Here is a 12,747-nt window from a genome sequence, read left to right on the forward strand (position 1 = left end):
TTCAATTATACTACAAGGACACTTGCTCAACTATGTTCATAGCAGCATTGTTTGTAATAACCACAACCTGGATCAACCTAGATGCCTCTCAACTGAGAAATGGATTAAAAAAATGTGGAACATATACACAATGAAGTACTTACTACTCAGCATTAAAACACAATGACATCATGAAATTTGCAAGCAAATGGATGGAACTGGAAAATATCACCCTGAGTGAGGTAACCCAGACTCAGTAAGACAAACATATTATGTACTCACTCATAAGTGGATATTAGATGTAAAGCAAAGGATACACCAGACTACAACCCACAGCTCCAGAGAAGCTAGCTAACAAAGAGGACTCTAAGAGGGACACATGGATTGCCCTGGGAAAGGAAAATATATGAGATCTCCTGAATAAACTAGGGGTGAGGTGGGAAATAGAGGGTAAGCGATGGGGGATGAGAACATAAGGGAAGGAGATGTCGGGCTAGAACAGGGATACAGTGGGAGAGTAATCAAAGAGATACTGTAATTTTTTCAAAACATTTCTTTGTTTTCATGCGAGCTAGGTGTCGACTATTCTAATGCCAACCTTATCCTTTTGCATAGGTAGACTATGTTTCTTCCCTGTGAGCTATTTAAATACCCATTGCTGTGGGACGGTCTGTATGTCAAATCTGTTGCTCAGATTGTCAATAAATAAAACACTGATTGCCAGTGCAGCAGAAGTAGGTGGACAAGGAAGAGAGAATTCTGAAGCAGAAGCTGAGCAGAGACACTGCAGCTGCCGCATGACCAGCAGCATGTGAAACACCGTAAGCACAGCACGTGCAAGTATAGATTTATGGAAATGGATTATTTAAGCTATAAGAACAGTTAGCAAGAAGCCTGCCATGGCCATACAGTTTGTATGCAATATAAGTCTCTGTGTTTACTTGGTTGAATCTGAGCGGCTGTGGGACTGGCAGGTGACAAAGATTTGTCCTGACTGTGGGCAAGGCAGGAAAACTCTAGCTACACCCCATTGTCTTTGATTCTTTTTTATAGTGTTTGGATTGTCCCCCTTAAAACTGCTCTCTGTGAACTGTGGTAAAAGCCTTTTATCTTACGCTCTCAAACTGTGAATGTTATATATCTACTTTCAACATTCAGTACACCCCACTCTGCTGATTCCTTTGGGATAACTTTGCACGATCTTGAGCCATTTGGGAAGAGGAAATCATAACTGAGAAGATTCCCCTATAAGAAATCGAGTATTTCTCTGAATGATGATTGATACGGGAGGACAAAACCCACCATGGGTATTGCCACCCCTGAGGAGGTGGTTCTGGGTTGTATAAAAAAACAAACAAACAAACTGAACAATCCATGGTCAGAAAGCTGAGAAGCAGCTCTCCTCCATGGCCTCTGCTTAAGTTCCTATTTTTAGGTTCCTGCATTGAGTTCCTGCCTTGTGTTCTCTCAGTGGCAGGCTGTGATGGAGAAAATGTAAGCCAAATAGGCCAATTCCTTCCCAAGTTGATTTATGTCAGTGATTTTTTCACAGCAACAGAGAAAGTAGAACCCCTTCTTACCTTCTTTTCCTGGTTGTTTATATTCTGTCTTCCCCTCTTGCTTCTTGTCTATGCTGTTGGTAGTGTTATGTGCTGCCACAATGGTTCTTTTCCCTCTCTCATTTGTTAGGTGATCTTCAGCTGAGTTTTACATTTTCATTTCATTGTGATGGTGGTCATTGTCACTTACCATTTAGATGTAATGCTCCACTGAGCATGTCTGGTCATGATTAATCCCTTAGGTTCTGATTTTCTTGGAAAGACTATTTCTCTCATTTTTGAAAGGCAGTTATGCTGAATATAATTATGCTTGACAGTTTTTTTAAAATCACTTCCAATATGTCACCTCATCCTCTCTGCCCTGTAAAATTTCTGTTGAGAAAACTGTTGTTAATTTTGTAGAGATTTTCTTGCATGAGGCTTAATATCTTCCTATTATTCTGTCTCTATTTTGAACTTTGCAAAGTTTTAGTATAATATACCTTAGGGAACTTTTTTCCCCCAGATCTATGTGGGGCGTTTTTGTTTCCCATATCTTTCTGAAATTTGGAGACTTCAATTATTATTTTACTTAAATAAGTTTTTCTCCATGTTTCTCACCTTTCCCCTTCCTGGAACACACATTAGACACACCACACCCCCTCCCTTCTATCTTTCTCCCTTCCCTCCCCTCCCCTCCCCTTCCTTCCCTCCCCTCCCCTCCTATTCCCTTCCCTTCCTCCTCCTCACCTTCCCTCCCTTCCCTTTCCTCCCCTCCCTTCCTATTTTTCTTCATTCCCTCCCTCCCTCTCTCCTTCATTCCTTCCTTTGTTGTTCCACAAATCTCTTCTTTTCTTTTACTGTAGCTGGGTTATTTCAAATGATCTGCTTCAAGGTCAGAAATTCTTCTACTTATTCTAGTCGTTGTTGAGGCATTCAATTATATTTTCTGTAACTTTTTGCTTTTACACTTTTATTCATTTATTTATCTATGTTGGGGTGGGTAGGTAAATGCATGGCTACCTCTGGAGGTCTGCTGTAGAACAATCCTCTTGTACACTGTAAAGATTTGTCACTCAGATTGGTTTAATAAAAAGCTCGTTGGCCAGTAGCCAGGCAGAAAGTATAGGCAGGGCAATGAAACAAAGAGTTCTGGGAAGAGGAAGGGTGGAGTCAGAGTTTCTGGCAGATGCAGAGGAAGCAAAGTGAGAATGTCATACAGAGAAAAGGTACCAAGCCATATGGCTAAACATAGATAAGAATTGTGGGTTAATTAAAGTGTAAGAGTTAGTTAGTAATAAGCCTGAGCTAATAGGCCAAGATTATTTAGAAACAGCTCTGGGATGGGGTGGGACAAAGAAACCTCCATTTACAGAGGTCATTTCCCATTATCCCTATAAGTTTCCTAGGAATCAAACTCAAGCTCCATGCTTGGCATCATGTGTCTTTGCCTGACACTGTAAAGCCATCTTGCTAGCCCTAAACTGTATTTCAGTTTTTTATCTATTGTTAACTTTTTTGTTTATGGTTTCTTTTATCCATATGGACTATTTGTTTTTTAGGCAATTGGTTAATTTTCTTCTCTTTGAATTGGGTTGGAGTCATAAAATACTATTTTCATTTTCATCCTAATAATTTTCATACATTAATGCCTGTACAGGATTCAGATGAGTTACTTCTGACAACTTTGTGGTGTGTCTCTGCATATCTATGCTAGATCCTGCTTATGTAGGATGGAGTGGATTGTTTGTGATTCCAGGCAGAATAAGAGGAAAATTATCCATGTAGCTTCCCCAATCTGCTGTCTACATTGCCTGTGGGTGTCTCTGCTTCCTATATTGTAGAGGTTCATGTGTTCTTCTCCTAGATGGGATGTAACAATTTTAGAGATGGATCAGGCTGGCTAGAGACTCTGGATACAATTACTACAATTGTAGGCTATACATCAGTGTCTATGAATCATGTGAGGAAAAGGACATGTTACCAGGCCAGAGTGGTCAAAATTGACACACAACAAAAGTGGGTTTCCATAAATAGCTGAGGGTTTCATATGGGCTACCTTTCTCTGGCAGGCTCAGGTGAGTGCTTTGTATACCACCCCCATGATGGTCACCAGTTTCTATAGTCTTTGGCTTGATGTAGTCTTACAGAACACCATGAAAAGTTAATTACATACATTATGAATTCAGCTCCTCTTCTTGGGTCTTTCAGTGATACTGACTTCCTGGTTGTTCTGAATACTGAGTTCAGAGTCTACAACACTCTTCAACAACAAAAGATAGTTTCAAGATAGTAATGGGAGCTATCAAGACCTCTCATTCATTGTTCATCCTTTCCTCATTATGAAGATCTCATCCTGACTGCGACAATGTGAATTTGAGATACAACCTTTCTGTCTTCACAAAGCCATCTTGAGCCTCTTTGTCCTGCAGCATCTCTGTTTTACTGATACTGCACTCAAATGTTTCCTCTCAAATGCTGTAGTTGAATATAATCTTTTCATTATTTGTTTTATTCTATACTGAAGGAGGGTAGTGCAACCAGCACCACTAGTAACCTACCCTGAGGAAAGTCTACAAGTGTGTGTGTTGCTTATGTATGTACTTCTAAGCATAATAGCACCTAGGTGTGTGTGTGTGTGTGTGTGTGTGTGTGTGTGTGTGTGTGTGTGTGTGTGTTATATATATGACATATTTAGTTATTTCCACATTGTCATTTCTCCTTGTTTTACCTTTAAGTTTTAATTTTGCATGTATTGGTGATTTGCGTACATGCATGTCAGTGAAACATGTGCATATAGTGCTCATGAAGACTAGAAAAGGGTGTCAAATCTTCTTGGATTATAGTTGCAGACAGTTGTGAGCTGGCATGTGGGTGCTGGCCAGTGAACCTGGGGCTGCCGACAAAGCAGCCAGTGCTTTCAACCTCAGAGCCATCTCTCCTGCTCCTTTTTACTTTTGTTTCATTTTATGTGTCTGTATGTGTGTCTGACCATGTGTATGCTGTGCGTATTTGCATGTCCGTGGAGTCCAGAAGAGTGTGCCACTTCTTCTGGAGCTGAAATTATATTGTTTTTGATCCCCCTGATGTGGGTGCTAGGAAGAGAATTCTGGTCCCTGAACAAGAAGCATTCACTCTTTACTGCTGAGCCATCTCTCCAGACCTTCTCACTCATTAGTAACAAATTGCTTTATTTCTTATAGTATGTATTTATACTATATAAATACTAGGTCAGCTTTAAATTATTAGTATCCTTAATCTATAATCTATTATACTGCCTTTTTCTTTGAAAAAGTTGTTTCTCAGATTTTGTATTATTTTTTCTTCCCCGGGAATATCAATTGCTTATAGAGATAAACTACTGGGAACACAGCTTATATATTGTACCTTGGTACAAGCTTGGAGCCATCAGCTATAAATGGGTAGTTCTACTTGTCCTCTGATATTTTTCTTTTCCAATCCTCCCACATTAATGCCTGTCTTCTCCCTCAGGCCAAAGACACTACCCCTCCCACATAGAGTAGTTCAAAATAGCTCTGTATGTTATCCAGGGATTTTTAACAGACTTTTATCTTTTTCTTGATGTTTTTCCATTACAGATCCTTTATGTTTGATATGGAGGGGAATGGTAGCAGTTTTACTAGTTCAGTAAATTAGTACAAAATGCACTAGCAGCAGTGAATTTCCCTCTTTACCCAATAGTAATATATGTATGTGTACAATATATAAACATGTCAAACAATTTTAGCACTGCCCTTTTACTCAGGATGAGTGGCAAGCAATACAATTAAGAAGTTACCACTTTGAGATATTTAGTTGGTGGCAAGCTTCTTCTCTGAGGGCATGACATTTAAACAGAGACCACATGATGGAATGGAGTCAATCATTTAAAGATCTGAGAGAGGGTATTCTAAATGAAAAAAACCTGCTAGAACAAAGCCCTAAGGTAGAGTCATATTGGTGTGTTGCAAACCAAGTGAAAAGACTTTAGTTTAGTATATTGCTAGAGCAGATGCAGTGGGGATAGTGGTCGATTGATAGAAAGAGAGACAGGCACCAGTAAGCTTGTGGAAGGCAGGGGTAAGCAGACACATCTGGATGAGTATATCAGTGGTTTAATTACCAGTGTCTCTTGTAGCAACAGCATTTTCTCTCTTTCTCATATGTAACTCTCCCATTCTAGCACCTCTCCAAATCTCCACTTCCTGTTCTGTTATTCATTCTCTGAAACTCCAATACAACTGTTTTTAAGTTTTTTTTTTAAGCATTTGTAAGTTTTATACGGTTGGATTTCCTAACACATGATTGTCTTGAGCATTCATGTGCTGTGTGTACAGCACAGCTGCCAGAGCAAATTATATATAACAAGTATTTGACCACTATTCAAACAAATTCCGAAGACACAGACAGTGGTCAAGATCTAGTCTATGACTCATCATTTTCTGCCTCTTAGTGTAAGGATTTTGGATCATAGTAGAGACTGAAATTTCTCATAAAGGTGAAATGACATCATTGTAGGCCTTCAGCACTGGTATTAGGAGATATAAATTCAGGAATAACGGATCTTTGATCATTATGAGGAGAAAAGCTGAAATCAAGAGTGCAGACCAATGGAAAAATGTTGGTAGAGGCAATAACAGGAATTCAGATGAGAGAGTACATTTTATCAGGTGAGACATATGGAGTATTATCAGAATAAAGCTGTAATTTGAAGGTAATTTTACAGGATGTGCTTGTTGGAAAATGTGAAAGATAGAAGAAAGAATTAATGATTTGTTTTTTTTTTTCAATTGATCCCCCAAAAAACTGATATGTTATAGAGCTGTTCATTCAGTTTAGGAATCTTCACTATCTAAGTATATTGGGAAGAAAGTAAAGATGACATTTAGGAGCCTGTGCAGCATAGATGACAATGTAGATTAAGATGCAGAAATGGAGACAGACATGTGATTTCCCTTCTCTTGCACAATGCTAAAATGATAGTGACATGCCAAGTGAAATGTAGTTAATAAATACTAAATGATCTCTCAGAATAATGATATTACAATCAGCCTTGTGTTCAAGTTCCTCTAGTGTAGAGGAAACCATCAGAGCAACAACCAGAGAGAAAATGCAGAGAATAGGGTGAGATACAGAAAGGGCTGTGATCAAAGTGCCCATTTTATCTTCTTCTGAATTTTTTATTTATTCTTTGAAAATTTCAGACATGCAGACTTGCAATAATAGTTTCTTGAGCCATAACATATGCAGCAAAATTCATTTCTGATGGAATGCAGCTGCATAAAATTTGACGAATAGTCAGTCATGTAACAATCACCACAATCAAGATAACAGAACTTCCCTTTGAACTCCCAAAATGTTATCACGCTCTGTTTAGTCAAGGCAGTTCATCTGAAATAAAAATCAGTAAGTCCTTGGATTTATGGAGAATCTCTCTTAATAATCTGAAATTATGTTGCTGTTGCAGAAGTGGAATTGGAAAATAATGTTGCTAATCATCAATTTGTTTTTTTTTATTTCTACATAATCTGATTTCTATTTGTACATACATATATATGTATGTATTTTCAAACAGGGTTTCACTCTGTGGTTCAGGCTAGTTTATAACTTGCTATGTAGCCCAGGTTGCCTCAAACTCATAGGAATCTACTTGTTGCAGCTGCCCCAGGACTAGGATTACAGGTCTGAGCCACGATTCTTGGCAATTATTTAATTCCTTATTCAAAAATGAGTAGCATTTGAGTAATCATGGTAGGACTTTAAGTATAAGTTATTGGCCATAGTCGTTTAAATTACCTTAAAATGTAGATTACAATGCAGATTAAAAATGAAGGGAACACTTTTGGAAAAATAATTTTTAATAATAACTTCTTCAGAGATATTTTAATGAAAACATAATTGGTCTTTACAATATATTCTCTAGCTCTTTGTCATATGTGTGTGTATATTGCATGTGTGTGTATCAAGTTATGTTGAACTAGGATAAAACAGAAATATGTTCAACTGAAATTTGCATGATTATTTGTCATATTCCAGAAACACAAAAGTAAATAATCAAAGCTATGCATAATGGCTTTGATGAATCGAGGATCAACAATTAAAGACAAGTCTTGGCTATATAGTGATTTTGAGGCTAGCCTGGACTACATGTAGCCTTGTTCAAACACAAAAGCCAAGTGGCAGAGATAGATAGATAGATAGATAGATAGATAGATAGATAGATAGATAGATGATAGATATTTAAAAGCATTGCTTTGTATGGGAATTATCAAGAAGCTGAAATTTGGCACTTGATTTAGAAAACTGATTGAAATGTACAAACGTAGCAAGAGACTGATACTCTATATTCAGTGTACCTGGCACAGCCTCCATCTCTCTTTAACAAGTTCAGCTTCTTTTCAGAATAAAGAAGGAACAAAAGACTTGCACATTTAACTTTTCAGGGAAAAATTAATAAACTGAAAACTATATCCATTATATACATTCATGTATTTAAATACAGTGAGCTAATGAAAAAAATGGTTAATTCACCTTTTCTAACATAACACAATGACAAGTTCTTCTCATGGCACTGATTTCAGATGGGTGCCAAGTGCTCAATACCTGCTCACTGAGGATTTTAATGCATATATAATGCCTTTCTGTCCAAAAAAGTCTGAGTGCAGAATGAGAACTATTGTAATATCCTGAAATGAAAATGAATGTCAGAAAAAATGATGAAAGAAGGCTTCACATCCCCTAAGTCCAATTTTAGTGAGAGAAAAACCCACATTTCTAATAAATTCATTATATTATTTATTTCAGAGTATCACAGGGAAGACCTTTGTGTCAAATAAATGGTAAAGATATTAGGATCTATTTTAGTACTCAGTAGAAAATTAAGGCTACAAGCAGGTAAGATGGCTCAGCAGACAAAGGCACTTGCCAATGAGCCTGATGCCCTGAGTTGGGTCCTTGGAGCCCATGTGGCAGAAAACGAATACAGAGCTTAGAACTTGTCCTCTGGCTTCCACATGCGTACTGTGGCTTGAGTGCACCCTAAACATACAACAAATCTAAGAAAAAGAAAGAAAACTAATGTTAAAAGCATGTATTAGTGAACATTTGGTTTTCTTCTCCAATATAAAGTTCAGGGAAATTGGGAGTTACGGTTATAGATCAGTAACAGAACACTTGTTTTAGTCAATGGGTTCATCAGCATCAGTACAAAGAAAGACAGTATGGGAGAAAGGGGGAGATGGAAGGAAACAAAATGATATACTATATCCCAGAATTCTAGTTACATTACATGAAATCCATACTTTTCTGCATCCCGTACCCTTCTACACACTCACAGGAGACTTTTATGAACAGACTTCTTACAGCATTTAAAAATAAATTTCTCCAGTTCTAGCATCTAGATCTTTTGCTGAATTCTGTGAAGGAACAGAAGTATCAGATATTAGAGATTGACACAAGAAAATAATAAATTAAAACAGTTGAGTGTTGCAATAATAATGAACGCAGAGGTCCTATGACTGAGGGTAAAATAGAACTATATTTATAAATTAATTCATAAAAGCACAATAAATGTTTGTATAAGATAACAAGATTTAAAAAATTAATTATCTGAATAAACGCCAAAGCCTTCAGCTTTCTAACAAAGGAATGAAATGGGTAGAACAGATTTTGTTTTTCTTAGGCTGGGCATTGAAACTAGGGACTCAAGATTTTAGTCATTCGCATGATCTGCTCTTGAGAAACTCTATCATCTGTTATTGCATCTGTATGTTCATTTTACTTTAACTATAATATTAATTGTAATATTTTAATTCATAGTTATTGTTCCTTAGTTCAACAATAATATAATAAATATTACATGTATATTACTATAGCAAAAATAACATAACAGCAATATCATACTGGCATTGACCCCAACTCCATTTAGATAGTATTCCTCTGTCTTTGCTGTAAATGCATCAATTATTGGAAGACACTGAGACAAGGTAATCTTGTTTCCCTGAATTACTGAAATTAAATTTTTTTATGTATTGAACCCTTTGATAGGTACTGAAAATTTAGATTAATTGAAAATTAGCCTAGTTCTTGTAGTTCAAAAACATCAAAAGGGAAAAAATTCAAATTATCAGAATAAACTGGATTAATTCTTTGAGTACCTCCGTCAAAGATTGTCTGCAGGGCTCTGCATGTATGAAACAGGGTTGTAACTAATTTCACAGAATATGTGGAGTACTTGACTTCTCAGAAGGACTGAACATTCATGTGATATTCAAGAACTTGAAAGAGCAATTTAAGAAAAAGAAAGCTTCTTCCCAGAACATATTGTAAGTCTATTAGATATATCGAAATAAAAGGTCACTGGGTCAAGTGAGCCGGGAAGTTTATATCCAAGAACAATATTTGTGGCTTTCGATGTAATGAAATCTTTCGCTCCAGGAATTAATTTCCCCAATGTATAGTTGGCTAAATAATTGGTTAGCTGAATACAGACAAGGTTTCTCATTTCTCAAAAGCAATATTGGCCACTGCTCATTTGAAGTCACCTGCCTTTTTGTGGACTGGCTCTCACCATATTCCTGCTGAACATGTTGAGCTTGTGATGGTTGTCTGCTAGTAGCAGAGATATTGGGGAGACTGTGTCACTCTGCATCAACTTAGTTTCAAGTTCTTTTCATCAGAAAACTCTGTCCCTGAATCCTAAAATGGCCAACATCTCAGTTCCAATGTCACTGTCAAGTTATTCTAGTTTAAAGCAAGGGGATTCTGCTATTTAAAACTGAATATTTGCTGTAACTCAGACTAAGAAATATCCTTTCCATGTTCTAAACAACTATATCGGGACAGTACTTTCTCTAAATTTATATGGAGGATAGAAGAAAGAGTTTTATGCATTGCTCCTGTGAACCTCCTATGAAATGACAGGTTTGTATCTAGGACAAAATCAGACTGTTACAGCAGCAATGAAGACTCTTTAAGGAAAGAAAAAAAAAAAAAAGAAACCTGATTAAGAATAGAATTTCTGGCCTAGGTGGAGCTCTAACATTCCAAATGGGGCTCAATCACATCAGCTAAGGAGCCACCTCAAGGAGGGCAGTTGACCTTAGCCATGCTAAAAGAGGGGTGGGATAATTAGTCCTTTAATGGAATACTGTACTTTTTCTTCCCAGAATTCACATCCATTGTTCAGTCCCTACAAACTACCACAAGGTTTACCTGGGTTTCTGAGGCCTAATTCAGAAAGGTGTAACTTTTCTTTAATTATCATTATTTATTATTTTTTCCTGGTTTCTTTCTTTCAGATGCTGGGCAGATTATTACTATTCCTTTTCTGATATTTTGGGCTCTCGTGCCTTTTATCTAAAACTTATCCTCCAGCTGTGTGCCTACTCACCCCTCATCTGTCTGACTTCTATGACTGCTTCAATGGACTGGCTTTTCTCCCTTCTCTCCCCTGTTCTCCAAGCAGCTGAAGAGATTTTTCAGCTTGCCCACCCTGGGGTTTTTCTTTTAAACCTGAACAAAATTGTGCTTGAATGTCCTGTGTCAATTTTAAATTGATTTTATTATTGTTTTTAAGAACCCCCAGAGGGGACCATGGTTTCCTGTGTTATCACAAACACTTTACTGTTGACACTAGTGTAAGAATAAGGTTGTTACTGTAAGAAGAGAAACTTCTGTCTTGTTTACTATCTTTTCCTTGACATTTCCAAAATAGGTTCCAACCTAGTAAAATGACTACCACCTTGCTTCTTGTTCAGAGTACTCCTCATATTAATGATGGTGCAGGAATCCTGACAGGGTCTTCTCACTTCATATGAATTGCTATGCATTGCCATATGAAGGGATGGTCTGGTCAAAGTCACAAGAACAATTTCCAATGAGGAAGGACAGAAGAGTTAAAGAAAAACATTTTTCAGGTTTTCATTGGTGTATATATAAGAACCCTATTCAATGGATCAAACCTCAGTGAAGAAGAAAAATAAAAGACCGGGAAGCAAGACAGCAGGTAATGCAAAGAAAAAAAAAAGTAACACCACACACTATGGTTTTAGGATAAAACTATCTAGACTGGACTAGGAAACTCTCCCTTCTTTCATAGTACTACAACATGTTATACAGGCTACTGAGGAAGAAAAGACACCAATGGTCTTATTCAGCACTGGGCCCTGCCTGCTGCAATACTGAACTAGCAGGCAACATGTGATCACTGGTGGAACAGCAGCATAATCGTTATAGAGGTAATGGATAGCTTTTGGATTGGATGTATGGCCTACTCCCTAGGAGATTATTTATACCTGGCATTGCAAACATGCTTAAAAACCATGGCTAGAGGAGTCATAGGACCTAGCGGGGAACCCATTGTTCCTCTTTTGCTAAATGGTCACATTTTCAAACTGCCTTCTAAATACTTCTGTTTATAACATGTATGGCTCTCAATCAAGTTTAGAGAATCTTGTTTTGCAGTGGGTAGTAGTTAATGCAAAGAGTCATAACTATTCAAAATTCTGAGAATAAGTCATGTTGAGTGCTTACCAATAGGTAGAATGAATATATAATACCCTTTTGTCCCAAGGCTCAGAGAATATTACAGAATATGAGGTATAAAGAACTCAAGAGGGCTGGAAAGATGACTCAGCCATTAAAGGATAAGCTCACAACCCAAACATCAAAAATGTAAGAGCTGAAGGATGGAGAGCTGTTCTGTGAAATGTTTTCTTCTGGACATGACATGGCTGTCACACAGACTAATCACAACAGCCGTGTTACCTGCACAACCTGTGTAAGGTCAAACAAGCTAAAAATTGAAGGACAAAGTGGGAGGCATTCCCAAGCCCCCATTGCCAACTGATAGTTGCTGGAGGATGGAGAGTCCATTTTCTTTAGGGGTATTGTCACTGGTAGATGACTCATGTTTCAGTGGATAACCCCACACCAAAAAGCAAAACAATAGAGGAAATGATGTTGAGAGGGAGATGTGATTGGGGTTTCTTATGGGCAGCTGGGAAGGGACAATAAGAAGGTAGATATGATCAATACACATTGTATACACATATGAAATTTTCTAAGAATAAATAAAGGTTTTGTTTTCAACAGAAATACATTTTATGACTCTATTCATATCTTATATACAGGTATCTCACTGTAAGGAAAAAATGATTAGAAAAGTCTTTTTTTTACAAGGAAAAAAACAATCTTTAGAATGAAGTGAGGTCACATTTTTATATATATT

Source organism: Peromyscus leucopus, chromosome 5 (assembly GCF_004664715.2).
Source record: "Peromyscus leucopus breed LL Stock chromosome 5, UCI_PerLeu_2.1, whole genome shotgun sequence".
Lineage (NCBI taxonomy): Eukaryota > Metazoa > Chordata > Mammalia > Rodentia > Cricetidae > Peromyscus > Peromyscus leucopus.